Genomic DNA, 18,110 nt, shown 5'->3' with positions numbered 1-18,110 from the left:
TGGATCCCTGGATCACTCTGTGGAAGAATGCTAATCTCCACCTAGAAACATTTCATTTGGATTGTTAGACGAGCAAGAAATAAATGAAAATTGGGGGGTTTGTTTGTTTTAGCAGCAAGCTCTACTCAACACCTTCACTGGAAAAGGAGACAATATGGCCATGTTTGTACCCCAAATTTGCTGAGCTGCTCATACAAGTAACATTACATTCTTAACTTTGGAACCCAATTAAGGATGGCTCTGCCTCCAGTCTTTATTAAATTCCTTCCAAGTGTTTGGATGGTCTAACTATGTGTGACTATCACTACTGGAAAATTGTTATGCGCAGTTCCAAAAGCTGACGATTAGCTTAAAAAAGCCACTCAGGAGGAACAAACACACACATACATACATAGAGTCACACACACGCACGAACACAGTAGTAGGCAGACTTTCAGGTAACTTTTACCATTTAAGTCAAGAGGCTTAAAGAAATCTGAAATAATATCCAGAATATTCACAACAACTCAGGAAGAAGGAATGAGGTGGCCCCAGGAAGGGAGCGGGCTGTGCTTTTAATGAATCATCATCACAGTCTCTCTGTGCTGTTTGTCCTATGACCTCAGGTGGCATGCAGCATCATGCCAGGCATGTGTTTGAGTGGCCCTCCAGCTCCTCCAGAATTACTGTAAAGTTAGAGGTAGGATTTGCTCCTGGTATTTTATGTGAGTGTCGGTATGAAAGGCTGCAGCATGGGTGAGTGAGCAGTTTATTCTCCCTGAAGAAGGGGCTCAGGATCCACCCCCTGCAGGCCACAATTTTGCCACGGGGCAGACCGTTCAGGCTTTCTGTTGGACTGGCAATTTGAGCCAAGCTAGGGGCCAAAAGCCATAATGGGCTAAACGCTAGGGAGGTGAGTTCTGTTAAATTCCAATAACATCCACACTTCCAGGGAAGCTGCAAAAGTCATTCCTGTCAGATGTCCTCAAAATCAACAGCCAAATTACTCCTGCTAAATGCTCTGAGCTCCCGAGTAAAGCCCTGTACTGTTTTAAATAGTAACTCAAACCCTCTAGTCCCATGCCTCAGTAATAATTATGAAAATTCTCATCAGTATCCTCCTTAATGCATGGTAATGACTATTTAATTGATTGACTACCACGTGCAAGGTACTCTTTCAGGTGCTTTATGTGTGCCGGATGCTTAAGTCTCATGACAGCCTTGCAAGGTTATAAGGAATAGCAAGAAATAAGAGTTGTTATCCCATCTTATAGATGGGGCAAGAGAAATTCAGGGCACGTAAGCAACTTGCTCAATGTCACCCCAGTGGTGATATCAATGTAGTTAAAGTATATTCTTCGAAAAAAAAAAAAAAAAGACTTCTGTATGTAAGAGCTGATTCCAAGCTCAGGGACATTTTAAACAAATTTTTACTAGAAAAAAGTTACTATGGTAAACATTAAGCATAGAGAGGTGTCCTCGTCAAGCAACTCCTATCATGAATAATTTGGAATTAAGGGGTTTTGAATGATCTCTATCTTATTTTCCTTGGAGCAGAGCCAAGTTCTTAATAAGAGTTTCTGCAAAAGAGGAACCTGGGGCTGAATCTTATTTATAGAGGCAAAAGATTTTTTAAATTTCAGTCTCACATTCTTACTCTCCACTTGAATTTGCCAATTAACACAGGAATAGCTAATGATGTGAAGACTAAGTGTTAGTTGTCTGGGTCCTAGTCCTCCTTACTGCAAATCCTTAGTGTAGGTTTAAGGCAGGGTTATGCTGAGTCGTATAATTGCTCTAGTCCACAGCAAGATTTCATAGTCATACTGTGGAACAAGTATAGCTAACTTACATTTAGTATGGTAATCTCTCAGGATCCCAGGGGATTGGTCCAGGCCTTCCACAGACACCAAAATCCATGAATACTCCAGTCCCTTATATAAAATGGCATATCATTTGCATTTGACCTACACACATTCTCCCACATACTTTAAATCATCTCTAGATTACTTATAATATCTAATACAATGTAAATGCTATGTAAATAGTTGCAAATACAATGTAAACACTATGTAAATAGTGTCCTGCATGGCAGATTCAACTTTAGCCTTTTGGAACTTTCTGGATTTTTTTTTTTTCAAAATATTTTCAACCTGTGGTTGGTTTAATTCACGGATTCGGAACCTGTGGATACGGAGGTCTGCAGGCCCAACTGTAACTGATTTAATTAAAGTGGGGGTAGATTCATTGCTGTGCTGTAGCCTGCTGGTACTTGTTGACAAAGCTGACTGCATACAATGCTTCCTCATTCTGCATTTAGTGAGGTCTCAGTGGTATTTTGAAATCAGCCTTTGTGGGAGTATTTACCCCATGTAAATTGGCAAATGCTACAAATCAGGACTTTTATTCCCCAAGAGGCAGTTAAACGTTTACCAGCACGCTACTGACTAGACTGTATTATTTGCTCAAAAATATCTGTTGTCTTCCCTGTGGGTCTGTATACTGCCTTTCCCTGTGAGAGGACAATATTTTTCACCTACTGCAGTCAGGCTTGACTACATGACTTGCTTTGGTCAATGGAATGTGACCGGAAGTACGTGTGCCATTTCTAAGCAGAGGAGAGTGTGCCCATTTTGTTTTTCCTCTGCCACAAGCTGGCACGTCCCACATACTGTCTGTGCCTACAATCTGAGTCCTAGAATAAAGAGGATGTGGAGCAAAATCACAGCCAACCTGTAGAGGACATAGACGTAAGCAAGGGATACAGCTTTCCCGTTATAAAGATCTGGGTCTTGTTGTTACTCTGGCATTACTGAGGCTGAGCTGATTGATACAGCAATTGGGACTTATAATTGAGGCTGCCAGAGTGGAAAACCTAAGTCGTGGGGCATTAACTCTGGGGCTTGGGAGTGGGAAGCAAAAAAAGTATGCATTGAAGGATGGAGAAACAGCAACTCATGTTATCTAGTGGCAATACATTTGGTAAAACTCTCACCTGTGCTCACTGGGAGGACAGATATGTACTGAATGACCTTGTGGCTTTAGACAAAGAGGTTATGAAACGGAATGTTACTGGCATGCCTGGGATGCTACGGTCTGCATGGGATGAAATATTATACGAAAAAGTTGAGTTTAGGAAAAAATTGTGCATTGTGGAGAGATTGAAGGGAGTAGAAATTGTCCAGAAATTTGAGGGCTCAGAGGAGAACGTAATTGATTCTGATTTCCATACAAAAGATAACACTGAGGACTTTAAGTGACAAAGGCTGATTAAAATTCAGCCTTGTACCAAGGATCAACAGAAGGTGTGGTCCCTCTATGAAAACCTCTGAACTGATGAAGGTGGCACCAATTATGGTTCTCCCACTGAAGAAAAATAAACTCAAAATACCTGCAATTAAGTCTAGAGAGAACCATAACTAGAAAAGAATTGGGGATGTGGCCATAGGCACATGACGTTTGATTTTGGAGTCTACTACTTGCAGCTAAGAGCATTCTCCATAATAAACTGCATTACAGGGTTGTTGGCAGGATAAACTGAGATTGTATACATAAAACATTTAGCAAGGTAGACTAGTTCTTTCGACTAACACGGGCCAGAGAGCAGGTAAGAAGTAGCCAAGAAATCTCAGTTAAAAGATTCAATGCTAATAATTTCAGCAAATGAAAATGATCCTGTATTGGGTCTGTGTGGTGGAATGGAAAGAACTTGGGTTATAGAATCATATAGAGTTGAGTTTGAAATCTACCTCTGCCACTTGACAAGCTGAATGGCACTGAGCAAATTGCACACAAAAAAATTCTGGGCCGTGGTTCTCTCATCGATAAAATGGGGATAATATCGTCTCCTTGTAATGATTAACATAACTAAATAATAAAGCATGAGACATCATTCTTGGTGACTAGACATTCAGTATATACTGGACAGGTCTCCTCCAAAAGTACCTGCTACCACCACTACCTCATGCTGGCCCCTCCTGACAGAATATGATTTTACCTGTCAAAGGAAAGCAGGAGGGTTATTGCCCCAAAGCACCTTCTCCTATGATGCCGCTGACGAACAGGAAGGCTGTTGAAGGGCTGGAAAGAGGGCTGTATTGTTTTATACCCAAGGTGCTTTCTAATGAATATTTTATGATTTTCTCAGTATTTATTATTTTGCCAGAATTCAAACAAACAAACTTGATTTGCTTTAGAAAAGAAAAGAGAGAATCACAAAAACTAAGAGCGGAGCTCCTGGGTAATGCAGAGCGCTGATTTGGTGAGCCCATCTCTGACTGCAGGGAGTTATCTATCCCAGTCAGTGTGTAGCATTCCCACTGATGACCTCTGTTGTCTAAGGACGGTCATTTGCCTTCATTGGTACAATAAACTGAATTTAAGTGTATATATTCCAGTATATTCCATGCTTGGGGAATGGCCATGAAAAGAAAGCACAAAGCTTCAGGACTGTTGGCTGCCATCTTGGAGCTATGAGGGGAACCAGCCTTAGAATGAACCCAGATGCTGAGGACAGTAGCACAGAGGAATGGAAACAGCTTGCATCTGTGATGCCATCTTTGAGCTGATAACCATACTGCATCTGGATCCTCATTCAATCTCTGGGTTTACAGTTACAGGAGGTAATGGATTTCCTTATTTTTATGCCAGGCTATCAATGGATAGAAACTGATCAGTAATGAGAGTGGGGCAGCACCAAAGGGTAGAGTACACCGGGGGGGCTGAGGGTCACAGTCCCAAAATCTAGTCACCTGCGTTCCTATCCTGCTTCTGCATTGTGGTAGCTGTGTGGCCATTGGAAAATCACTCAGCCTCTCTGTGCTTCAGTTCCTGCATCAGAGAAACAATATGATAATAATAGATCTTATCTCATAGAGTTCCTGAGAGGATACATTTGCACAATTCACACAATACAGCGCCTGGCGCGTAGTAAGTTTTAATATAATCTGATGCATTATCATGATTACCTCCAGCTGCGAAGATCATCTGAGCATCTACAGAGTGATGCTGAACTTGGGCCCCAATTCTCTTCCTGTCTGTCCTTGACTGTATCTCCTCATTATGTCGGATTTTGTTCTCATTCCCTCTCTGGATCGTCTTTCCTTCCCTTGTTCCTTTCACTAGCCATAATTGGCATTGATTTATAGCATTATTTGCTGTATTTTTTAAAATTAATTAATTATTTACTTTTGTCTGTGTTGGGTCTTCGTTTCTGTGCGAGGGCTTTCTCCAGTTGTGGTGAGCTGGGGCCACTCTTCATCGCGGTGCGCGGGCCTCTCACTGTTGTGGCCTCTCCCGTTGTGCAGCACAGGCTCCAGATGCGCAGGCTCAGTAGTTGTGGCTCACGGACTTAGTTGCTCCGCAGCATGTGGGATCTTCCCAGACCAGGGCTCGAACCCGTGTCCCCTGCATTGGCAGGCAGATTCTTAACCACTGCCCCACCAGGGAAGCCCCTGCTGTATTTTAAAATATGTAATTTTACATTTCTTCTTTTTAATTTACGAAGTCAAAGATAGAACATTTTCTATTTCCTTCAATAAAAAAAGAATGTTTAGATTTGCTTTTTTTATATCCCTATTACGTTCATCTTCTTGGCTTTGGTGCAGCGTTCCACTCCGTCAAAATCATTTTAAAGCTTGACATTGCCCGTTATTGCCTTCACCATCTCTCCTGGCTTTATGTCATCTGCCTTTTAAGCTTTCACCAAGTCCTTGACAGAACCTGCAATTTAGGACTACTCTATCAGTTATCAGGTTAGGCATATGTGGTGGAAAACTCTAAATCAGTGCCTCTCAAGCTTACTGAGTATGTGAATCACCTGGAGAGCTTGTTGAAACACAGATTCCTGGGCCTCAGAGCAGCTCTGTAGTGGGGACTGAGGATTTGCAGAGAAATAGTGCTGAATAGGGCTGCCCTAAATAGTGGCTTAATCAAGTTAGTGGTTTATTTTCTCTTATGTTAAGGAAATTCATAGGCATGTGGTCCAGGGCTGGTACTATGGTGTCAGAACCTAGGCTTCTTCTGTCTCCTTTCTGCTGTACAGGCACGCGGTTTCCTATTCCAAAATGGTTGCTTGAGCTCCAGCCATTGTGTCCACATTCAAGTCAGTAAGAATGAGGATGTCCCCTCTTTTTAAGGACATGTTCCAGAAGTTGTCCATGGCACTTCCACTTATATCTTCTTGAGAAGCACTTAGTCATATAGTTAAATCACACTAGTGAAATCAGTGGGAGGGTGGGTAACTTTGGGCTCCTGGGCACGGAAGCTTTGTTTTTGGCCCGTGTATCTTGTAGGCCAGACTCCTGCCTCCATGACCTTCCTTGAGTTCCAAAGGGCTATTCAAACAGTTGCTAATCAAGGGAGGAGCAGCCAAGAGACCACCTGAGGCGAGATTAAAGGGACCAGAGAAGCTCATCAAGATTAGGAGACCAACCACCTGAGACCCTGCATACACCCTCATCTTGTCAGCAACCCCACCCTTGAAGTATTCTTATAAAACTCATCAAATCCTCCTGGGTTGGGACACATAGTTTTTTGAGACAGGAACCTGCTGTGTCCCCCTTTGGCTGGCAAAGCAATAAAGCTATCCTTTTCTACTTCACCCAAAACTCTTCTTTCTGAGATTTGATCCGGCACCCGTGCATAGAGGCTGAACTTTCAGCATCACTAGTTGCAAAAAAATCTAGGAAATACAGCTTTTATGTTGGGTGCCATGTACCCAGATAAAAATCAGGGTTTTATGACAACATTAGAGGAGAATGCATTTCTGACATTACTGATTTTTCAATGTAGTCACATTCAATCTCTTCCCCCAACTCTCCAGCTAGAGGTTTGTGATCTGAATCCCACTATGTGCTAGGCAGTTAACTTTAAATTCTGAATTTCTAGGTCTGATCATCCTCTTGTTTATCTGTTCAGGCTACTGTAACAAAACACTATGGACTGGGTGGCTTAAACAACAACATTTGGTTGCAGGTGAGAATCTCATCCTGGCTTGCAGACTGCGAGAGAAAGAGAAAGAGGAGATAGATTGTGCTTTGGTATTTGGTATCTCTTCTTATAAGGACACTAATCCTATCACATCAGGGCCCTACCCTTATGACCTCATTTAACCTTGATTACCTCCTTGTAGGCCCCATCTCCATATATAGGCACTGTGTTGGTGAGCAGTGGTTTAGGGCTTCAGTATATGAAGCCCAGAGGGTGAAAATTCAGCCCATAGCATCTCCTTATAGGTAAGTATTATTACTTTAATTTTAGAGTTCAGGAAATCGAGTCTCAGAGAGTTTTTTTTTTTTGTTTTTTTATGTACACAAAACTCCTTAGACCAAAAAACCTGGTGGCTCTAGCTTGCCTTGAGGAAAGCTGTATTGTCCAAAGGGTACATGGGCCAGTTTCGTTTTCTTTTTTAACATCTTTATTGGGGTATAATTGCTTTAAAATGGTGTGTTAGTTTCTGCTTTATAACAAAGTGAATCAGTTATACATATACATATGTTCCCATATCTCTTCCCTCTTGCTTCTCCCTCCCTCCCACCCTCCCTATCCCACCCCTCCAGGCGGTCACAAAGCACTGAGCTGATCTCCCTGTGCTATGCGGCTGCTTCCCACTAGCTATCTGCCTTACGTTTTGTAGTGTATATATGTCCATGCCTCTCTCTCGCTTTGTCACAGCTCACCCTTACCCCACCCCATATCCTCAAGTCCGTTCTCTAGTAGGTCTGTGTCTTTATTCCTGTCTTACCCCTAGGTTCTTCATGACATTTTTTTTTTAATTTTATTATTTATTTATTTCCTTTTGGCTGTGTTGGGTCTTCGTTTCTGTGCGAGGACTTTCTCTAGTTGTGGCAAGCGGGGGCCACTCTTCATCGCAGTGCGCGGGCCTCTCACTATCGCGGCCTCTCTTGTTGCAGAGCACAGGCTCCAGACGCGCAGGCTCAGTAGTTGTGGCTCACGGGCCTAGTTGCTCCATGGCATGTGGGATCCTCCCAGACCAGGGCTTGAACCCGTGTCCCCTGCATTAGCAGGCAGATTCTCAACCACTGCGCCACCAGGGAAGCCCTTCATGACATTTTTTTTTCTTAAATTCCATATATATGTGTTAGCATACGGTATTTGTCTTTCTCTTTCTGACTTACTTCACTCTGTATGACAGACTCTAGGTCTATCCACCTCCTTACAAATAGCTCAATTTCATTTCTTTTTATGGCTAAGTAATATTCCATTGTATATATGTGCCACATCTTCTTTATCCATTCATCTGATGATGGGCACTTAGGTTGTTTCCATCTCCGGGTTATGGTAAATAGAGCTGCAATGAACATTTTGGTACATGACTCTTTTTGAATTATGGTTTTCTCAGGGTATATGCCCAGTAGTGGGATTGCTGGGTCATATGGTAGTTCTATTTGTAGTTTTTTAAGGAACCTCCATACTGTTCTCCGTTGTGGCTGTATCAATTTACATTCCCACCAACAGTGCAAGAGGGTTCCCTTTTCTTCACACCCTCTCCAGCATTTATTGTTTCTAGATTTTTTGATGATGGCCATTCTGACTGGTATGAGATGATATCTCATTGTAGTTTTGATTTGCATTTCTCTAATGATTAATGATGTTGAGCATTCTTTCATGTGTTTGTTGTCAGTCTGTATATCTTCTTTGGATAAGTGTCTATTTAGGTCTTCTGCCCATTTTTGGATTGGGTTGTTTGTTTTTTTGTTATTGAGCTGTATGAGCTGCTTGTAAATTTTGGAAATTAATCCTTTGTCAGTTGCTTCATTTGCAAATATTTTCTCCCATTCTGGGGGTTGTCTTTTGGTCGTGTTTATTGTTTCCTTTGCTGTGCAAAAGCTTTGAAGTTTCATTAGGTCCCATTTGTTTATTTTTGTTTTTATTTCCATTTCTCTAGGAGGTGGGTCAAAAAGGATCTTGCTGTGATTTATGTCATAAAGTGTTCTGCCTATGTTTTCCTCTAAGAGTTTGATAGTTTCTGGCCTTACATTTAGGTCTTTAATCCATTTTGAGCTTACTTTTGTTTATGTTGTTAGGGAGTAATCTAATCTCATACTTTTACATGTACCTGTCCAGTTTTCCCAGCACCACTTATTGAAGAGGCTGTCCTTTCTCCACTGTACATTCCTGCCTCCTTTATCAAAGATAAGGTGACCATATGTGCGTGGGTTTATCTCTGGGCTTTCTATCCTGTTCCATTGATCTACCTTTCTGTTTTTGTGCCAGTACCATACTGTCTTGATTACTGTAGCTTTGTAGTATAGTCTGAAGTCAGGGAGCCTGATTCCTCCAGCTCCGTTTTTCGTTCTCAAGATTGCTTTGGCTATTCGGGGTCTTTTGTGTTTCCATACAAATTGTGAAATTTTTTGTTCTAGTTCTGTGAAAAATGCCGGTGGTAGTTTGATAGGGATTGCATTGAATCTGTAGGTTGCTTTGGGTTCAGAGAGTTTTTGTGTTTTTTTTTTTTAAAGACTTTTTTTATTGATGTGGACCATTTTTAAATTCTTTATTGAATTTGTTACAATGTTGCTTTTTTTTTTGCGGTACGCAAAAACAACATTGTAACAAATTCAATAAAGACTTTAAAAATGGTCCACATCAAAAAAGTCTTAAAAAATAAAAGATTCAAATGAATTCTATCAAAGTTCAGGATCCTTCTAATGCATCATTCTGCATCACAGGAATAATGCATTTGTTTGCAGGATGAGCCTTGAATCAGCCATATTGTTGCATAATATGCAACCACAAAAGAATCTCAGGGATAGGCATCCATTTCCCTCCTGTGTCTGTGCATCATCTGGGGACTGGCTGATCTAGGCTGGGAACGACTGGGTGCCTCTAAGCTGGGGCAAGGTCTGCCCCCACAAGTCTCTCATCTTCCTTGGACCCGTGAGCTTGTGAGGGTCTCATGACCCACCCCTCAGGCACATTCCCACCCCTGCTTGCAGTAGGTCTGCTTCTATTCGAAGGCCAAAGAAAGTCATGTGCGGAAGACCAAGGTATGCAGTACGCTTGTCCCAGGAGGGAGTAAATATTTTGGAATGTATTCTAATCTCCCCCAAGCCTGTAGGCATATGCATTGAAGTGGAAAGAGAGCCAGACTGAAAATCAGGAGTCCTGAGCTCTGGGTCCAGATCTGCCGTTAATGGCTTGTGTGACCTTGGACACATTATTAATCCTTTCCGGATCTGGAAGGCCTATTCAGACTTTGGCCTTATGAAGCTATGGCTTGAAAAAACAAATCACTGCCTCTCAAGCTCCTAATCTCCTCTCAGTGTAGTTTAGTCTCTTATTCTGAGCTAAAATACACACAGCTCTAGAGCCCCTTCTCAACTGCTGGGCGAATGGTCATGACTCTGTTAATGATCAAACTGGAGCACCATGCAGCAATCCTGCTGGTCACATGAAAGCTCGGGAAGACATGAAGCCACTGGGAAAAGCCACTGATGCCATGACCTTCCGCTCCCAGGGCCCGAGTGCAGGCCAAGCCTCTGCTCAGACAGGTGAGCTTTAAGTTTGGTGATTTATGATAACGCCTCTGAGCGCGTGGGTAAACATGCCATGGTTTATTTTGCGGAATTAATGAAGTCTGATTAATCTTTCAGTCCCCAGCAGATTCTGTTCTGAGAAATGAAGCGAGACTGTCAGGCTTTTGTGTGAATTACGGAGGGAAGATTCACGACACGGGAATCATCTGGCGTCCTCACAACGTGATCTTTTTTTTTTTTTTTGCGGTACGCGGGCCTCTCACTGTTGTGGCCTCTCCCGTTGCGGAGCACAGGCTCCGGACGCGCAGGCTCAGCGGCCATGGCTCACGGGCCCAGCTGCTCCGCGGCATGTGGGATCCTCCTGGACCGGGGCACGAACCCACGTCCCCTGCATCGGCAGGCGGACTCTCAACCACTGCGCCACCAGGGAAGCCCCCACAACGTGATGTTTTAAATCTCGAGCATCTCTGGGTGGAGGCTTTGCCATCGTTAGACGGGATGACTGCTGACTAGGGAGAGCGCCTTCTAAGAACACATGTGATACAGTAATAGCTGCTACAGTTAATTGAGCTATTACCACATGTCAGGCCCCTGCTTGATCCTTCGCACACATGGTCCCAATTATTGGAAAGAGCACCCACTTTTTTTTTTTTTTTTTTGTGAATGCACCACACATGTGAGATCTTAGTTCCCTGACCAGGGATCGAACCCGCGCCCCCTGCACTGGAAGCTCAGAGTCTTAACTACTGGACCACCAGGGAAGTCCCAAGAGCACCCACTTTGACTTGGATACATATTAGCTCAAATCCTGGTCTCATAATTTACAAGCTGGGTGACCTTCAATGTGTAACATGGGCACGGTTTTTGCCCCTCACCCTATCTTTCATCCACAACTTCTCTGCCTACCGACGTTCTATAGCATAGATCATTCCAGCATGTTGACATCTAACACTTTGGTAGGAGAGATAAATATGTAAACAACAAACTATATTGAAAATAAAACTCATGAACCCTTGGGTGGCTGCATGCTGCAGCTGGAAAACTCAATTTATCTACAACACTGGGGCTAAATCTCTCTTAAAAAGAATTGGAGGGGCTTCCCTGGTGGCACGGTGGTTGAGAGTCCGCCTGCCGATGCAGGGGACACTGGTTCGTGCCCCGGTCCAGGAGGATCCCACATGCCGCGGAGCAGCTGGGCCCGTGAGCCATGGCCGCGGAGCCTGTGCTCCGCAATGGGAGAGGCCTCAACAGTGAGAGGCCCGTGTACCGCAAAAAAAAAAAAAAAAAAGAATTGGAGGTTATAAAGACTTGTCTCAAAATTTGTGGTTGCTATTACTGGAATACACAAATGAGGTGAAGGAGGTTATAATGTAATGGAAAGGGCACTGGGATAACAATCAGGAGAGGTGAATTTGAGTCCTGATTCTGTTGATCAAAATGTGTGATTTGGGGCAAGGTCATTTTTTGAGTCTTGGTTTCCTCACCTTTAAAGTGGGGAATGTTAACGCCTATCCTGCATTCTGCACAGACTTCTTGCCGAGACCCTAGCAGATAAAAGCTGTCAATGAGGATTTCCCTGGTGGCACAGTGGTTAAGAATCCTCCTGCCAATGTAGGCAGGGGACACGGGTTTGAGCCCTGGTCTGGGAAGATCCCACATGCCTTGGAGCAAGTAAATTCGTGCGCCACAGCTACTGAGCCTGCACTCTAGAGCCCGCGAGCCACAACTACTGAGCCTGTGTGTCACAACTACTGAATCCCGAGCACCTAGAGCCCGTGCTCTGCAACAAGAGAAGCCACCACGGTGAGAAGCCCGCACACTGTGACGAAGAGTAGCCACAGCTCATCATAACTAGAGAAAGCCCTCATGCAGCAATGAAGACCCAATGCAGCCAAAAAAAAAAAAAAAAAAAAAAAAAGCTGTCACTGATTAGCAACTCCATTTTACAATTTTATAGATGGAGAAACTGGGGACAAAAATATAATGTGTAGGACAGAAGAAAGACAGGTCTCCTAGTATTTCTCCAACCTCATCTTGTACCACTGTTCTCCCCACTTACTCTGTTCTAATGATGTTGGCATTTGGTCCTTTCCTTGAATAAACCAAACTCATTCCCACCTCACGGCCTTTGCCCTTGCTGTTTCCTCTCCCTAGAGTGTTCACCTCCTAGATCTTCATGTTCTTCAAGAAAGGTTTGGCCCCCTGTCCTTCAGGTCTCAGCTCAGACATCACTTGCTCAGAGAGGCATTCCACAGACACCCCTCAAAGGTGTTCTCTCTCCCAGGCTCCCTTTAGCACATCATCCTGCTGTATTTTCACATAGTATTTATCACTTCCTGAGATTATCTTATTTACTTGTTGGCTTATTAATTGTCTCCCACCACTCTTTCTGCTTGAGAAGAGAGACCCTGCTCATTTTCTGCTGTGTCTCCAGTGCCAAGAACAGGATTTGGCATGTAGTGGACACACAATCTTTTTTTTTTAATGAATGAATTAGCATGTATAGATTTAGCTTATTCTTTTTAACGGCTTTATTACATTCCATATGGATGTACCATAACTTACTTAACCAGGCCTTTAGAGATGGATACTCCATTTGTTTTCACTCTTTCTTTTCTGCTCTTGTTTATTTTTATTAATTTTTTTTTTGCTATAAAAAACAAATGAGTATAATCTGCGCGTACCTTGTAGGGTTAGCTTTAGGTTTAGGAATGCAAAGGGTGTGTGCATTCACTAACTGTGAGATATACTGACAAATTTCCCTATATAATGCTTCCATCAGCTCATGTCCCCATCAACTGTGTATGATGACACCAGAGCGGAGTTCCCTCCGAGTCCCTGCCGATAACACATTCTTTATTTATTTTTGGCTGCACTCCATGGCTTGTGGGATCTTGGTTCCCCAACCAAAGATTGAACCTGGGCCATGGCAGTGAAAGCACTGAGTCCTAACCACTGGACCACCAGGGAATTCCACAATAACACATTCTCACTGAGAAGATGTTATTGCCTCCCCCATGCCCTCCGAAGTGCTCCGTCTTCTTTACTCGTTACCTGAGGAGAGGCTCTGTGCACTGCAGCTCTCCTCTGTTTCTGTGTCATCTGAATGCTCTAGGCATGTTTTCCGCCTCTTTATTTGCATTCTACAGGCTGCTATGGCAAAAGGGATATTTTAAATGCATTAGTGTCTGTAGAGATTATTTATTGTGCAGCAATATTCACTCCCTTCCCTCTACCCCCACGAGAGGAAAGTACTGTCTCTACTCCCTGACTTTGACCTTGCCACGTGATTAGCTTTGGCAAATAGGATGTTAACAGATGTGTTGTGAACAGAAGCTTGAACTATGCTTAGGTGGTTGGGCTTACTAGTGCTCCTGCCTTTTACCATGAGAATAACGTGCCTTAGGAAGTGCCTACACCAAGGAGGATGAAGAACACGGGGAGCACACCTGGACTCAACTTGCACTTGGGGCTAAACCTGAAGAAGCTCTGCCTAGATCAACAGAACTCCAAATGCCTGTAGATGTGTAAGCATACTGTCATATGATGCAGAGATTTTTGTTCATATTTGTTACACAGCAAAAACGGACTGGTACAAAGCTCAGGTTGAACATGGAGCTCCCAATTTGCAGCACCTTGGCACTTCCTATGTCAAATATTAAACGTCTCCTAGGACAGTGGTAGCAGAGGAATATTTAAACTACTCATATTCACTTTGTGTGGGTTTCATTGGTCCTTGAAGAAAACAAAGGGCTAAGTGAGTCCTAGGTGAGGTGAGAAAGCAATACCACTGCTGGAACAGTATGAGCAAAGTTGTAGAGGAAGGAATGTGAAAGATCTGCTCTAGGACTAGTGAGCAGCCTAGATTTTAGATCGCTTGTTGAAGAGTGTTGGGAGAAGGCAGTACTCAGAGTATTTGGGTTAGAAACTAAGAAACTGAGGAAGTTAGAATTAGCTTTTACTCTTTAGCTACTGGCTTGAGCAGAGAAATGCAAGCTACAGAGCACCCTGGATGCTAATTGTACATCAATTATAGACAGTAAGTCACTGACATTCAGAGGTCAGCTATATAATGCAGATGGGTAAGGGCCTAAGAATAGATGCCTGTGCCAAGTAGAAAAGGCTGGCAGGCAACTTCATTTATAATTTCATTGTTTCCATTTAGAATATCATTATTAATTAAGCTGTGTCTAACATACTGCCAGCCCACGTTTTTGCTCCTAAAATACGGTGTGAATGTGGGTTTGCGTTTACAGAAGACAGACATCAATTTTCATACTCAGAAGTCCTCTTGAACGTGGCCTCATACTTATCTGATTTTTAGTAGGGTACAATTTAAAACAATTATTCTGTGAGTAGTTTTTGGTATTTAATCAAGTCAGTTATGCTAACATTCGCTCACTAATTTTAAATATTTAGCATCATGAGAAGTCCTATAGAAGGGCGTTTGAATTCCACATCCATCACTTACTGGTTGTGTGATGTTGAGCAGGTTACTTGATGAGACTCAGTTCTTTTCAACTAAAAAACAGGGTGAATAAAATCCATCACATAGCGTTACTGTAATTCTTAAATGAGTTAATACATATAGAGCACATAGCACTGTCCCTGGTCCAAGACAGGGCTCAATAAATTCCATCATTCAGTTAAATATTTATTGAGAAGAAGAGGCAACTGTGAGGCAGGTGCTGTGCTGGGCATAGCAGAGGAAACGGGCTCCTTACCCTCGAAAATCTCAAGACCAGGAAGAAGCAAGTCAGGATTGGCTAAACGAAGTGAGAAGTGAAATGAGGGCTATGTCCTCAGTGCGGTGGACCCCTGCCTTTCTGTCTGCGTATCTCAGTAGCAGTCATGCTCCAATCACAAAGCCACCTCTTTGGCTGCCGTGTTCTTACAAACTCTGCTAGAGTGACTGATCCAAGGGGGGGCACCTGACCCTAACTGGGTCCATCAGTCCTTCTCTGGGATTCCATACTTATTCTGGATGGCAAGTGGACTTACTCCAGGCTGTAGACCACATTTTTTTTAATTTGATTTTTTTTGGTTGACAGGAGTCTCCCATACCCATCTTGAAAGCAGAGAGGACCCTTTCCCTTGCTGTCTCATCTGTGTTTCTCCTTGAGGGGGTGATGTGAGTTTGTTGGTCAGAGTCTGAAACACGGATTAGGCTGGGCCCATCGCTGGGGGGTTCACGGTGTGTTGAAGGTGGTAGACTGGTTTTCAGGTCTCTCTTTCTGACTTCCTTTTATCCCCCAGGGGCTGGTTAGATAAACTGAGCCCTGCCTAAGGGCATTCTTCTGTCTCTTGTCCTCTTGTTTCCTCCATGGTCAACATTGTGTAGTGGACCTTTCTGCAGTGATAGGCATGTTGTACATCCACACTGTCCAACGTGGCAGCCATTTGTGCCTGGCTATTTTTTGTTTATTTATTTAATGTTATTTTATTTTTGGCTGCGTTGGGTCTTCATTGCTGCACGCAGGCTTTCTGTAATTGCGGTGAACGGGGGCTATTCTTTGTTATGGTGCATGGGGCTTCTCATCGCAGTGGCTTCTCTCCTCGTGGAGCATGGGCTCTAGGCGCGCGGGCTTCAGTAGCTGTGGCTCGCGGGCTCTAGAGCGCAGGCTCAGTAGTTGTGGCTCGCGGGCTTAGTCGTTCCGCGGCATGTGGGATCTTCCCGGACCAGGGCTCGAACCCGTGTCCCCTGCATTGGCAGGCGGATTCTTAACCACTGCCCCACCAGGGAAGTCCCTGTTGAGCACTTGAAATGTGGCTAGTGTGACTGAAGAGTTGAATTTTTATCTAATTTTAATTAATTTAATTTTAAATATAAATATCCCCAAGTAGCTAATAGCTACTGTATCAGACAACACAGCTGCACCAAATAGAAAAGACTGGTAGGCAGCTTCATTCATAAACTTTATTACTTCCATTTAGAAAACCAGTATTAATTAAGCCACGTTGAACATAGTGCCTGTCCCACATTTTTGCTCCGTAGATGTGGAAGAGACAGTGGGAGAAGTCAAAATTTGGATGTGGATTTTTGGGGAGGAAGAGGCTACACTTAGTCTGTGGTCTAACATGTTTTTGTTTTAATTCCTCTTTAACAGGGAATGCTGAGTGCAGGTGCTGGGTGCTGGCCCAGCTAATAACAGAAAGGTATTTTATTTCCTTTGTGGCCACTCTTTCTTGTAGATCTATTGGGACCTCTACAGTGGGGAGGGGTGATTGGCAGGGCAGGATTCAGACATTCAGGGGCCCCAGAAATACTACATTTGTAACTGCATTCCAATTCCCAGCACATATTATAGCTTAGGTGGCGTCACTTCATCTCACGTGCGGCTTTATTAAATGCAATGGGAGGAAGCATGTGCGACGGAAGTGCTGGCCCAGCTTGGGTTGCACAATGTCTACATTTGGGTTGAGCGGGTGGGGCATCTTTTATCCTTGTCTGTGGTGCATCTCCAGGTAAGGGGACTCTAATGTGTCCAATGGTGAGCCTCTGGAGAAGGTTGCAAGTGTGAGGTGTCAGTATTATCAGAGCGACACCCGCCTCCCAATTTCTACATCCCTTGTCTGAATTTTGTCCACCTGGGCCAATTTTGAAATAAAACACTTTCTCTGGATTCTATGTCTTATGCTTTCCCTAATACTATGTTCTATGGTATCAATTCTTTTTTAAAATATTAATTTTAATTTTTGGCTGCATTGGGTCTTCATTTCTGCATGCAGGCGTTCTCTAGTTGTGGCGAGCAGGGGCTACTCTTTGTTGTGGTGCGGGGGCCTCTCATTGCGGTGGCTTCTCTTGTTGCAGAGCATGGGCTCTAGGCACATGGGCTTCAGTAGTTGCAGCACGAGGGCTCAGTAGTTGTGGCTCACAGACTCTAGAGAACAAGCTCAGTAGCTGTGGCGCACAGGCTTAGTTGCTCCGCGGCATGTGGGATCTTCCCGGACCAGGGCTCGAACCCATGTCCCCTGCATCAGCAGGCAGATTCTTAACCACTGTGCCACCAGGGAAGTCCCTCAATTCTTTTATTTAAAGCAGTTAACACTTTCTAAAATTGCCATTTGACTTCCCCCTCTAGGCTTGACCTCCTTAAGAGCAGGAATCTTGTTTCTCGATTTCCCCCCTTTTATTGCTAGTGGGTAGAAATGTGGCTCCAGGAATGAACCTGGCTTTCCTGGTTCCTGACACTTTCCTTACTCCAGCCAGGGATACTACATGTTTGGAGCTAACAGAACCCAGGGCCAATCCTGGCTCTGCCGCTAACTAGCTGAGGGTTGGCCAATGACTAGACTTGTCCAAATCTGTTTCCTTACCTGTGGAATGCAGGTCATCAACAGCTGCTGTGAGGACTGAATGCCATTAGGCATGTACAATGTTTAGCATGGTACCTGGAATGTGGTAGACACTTAATAAGTGGGGATATAACTATAATTATAATATTTATCACAGTTTGCTTTCATTAGAAATAAATGTGTATTTATTGATCCCTCGTCATTTGACCATTACCACCTTGAGGGCAGTAACTGTGCTTTTTCCTTTTTCTTTTTTAAATTGAGGTATAGTTGATATATTATACTAGTTTCATGTGTACAATATAGTGATTCAAAATTTTGATAGGTTATATTCCA

The 18,110-nt window shown here is 43.4% G+C and overlaps 1 protein-coding gene across 7 annotated transcripts in view; it reads left to right on the top strand.

Annotated features, from left to right (window-relative positions):
- The window catches only part of KHDRBS3 (KH RNA binding domain containing, signal transduction associated 3), a 623,624-nt gene that overhangs the window by 5,024 nt on the left and 600,490 nt on the right, over positions 1–18,110 (top strand). For 2 of the 7 annotated variants that reach the window (XM_079901869.1, XM_079901867.1), the window contains exon 1: positions 4,380–4,601. The exons of the other annotated variants lie outside the window; for them this stretch is intronic. The gene's annotated coding sequence lies outside the window, so the exon portion shown is untranslated. Of the gene's footprint in view, positions 1–4,379; positions 4,602–18,110 lie in introns of those variants that run through there. 7 annotated transcript variants of the gene reach the window in all.

Source organism: Stenella coeruleoalba (genome assembly GCF_951394435.1).
Source record: "Stenella coeruleoalba genome assembly, chromosome: 17".
Classification (NCBI taxonomy): Eukaryota; Metazoa; Chordata; class Mammalia; order Artiodactyla; family Delphinidae; genus Stenella; species Stenella coeruleoalba.
The sequence above is the reverse complement of the archived record's forward strand: the minus strand, read 5'-3'. Positions and strand labels throughout refer to the sequence as shown.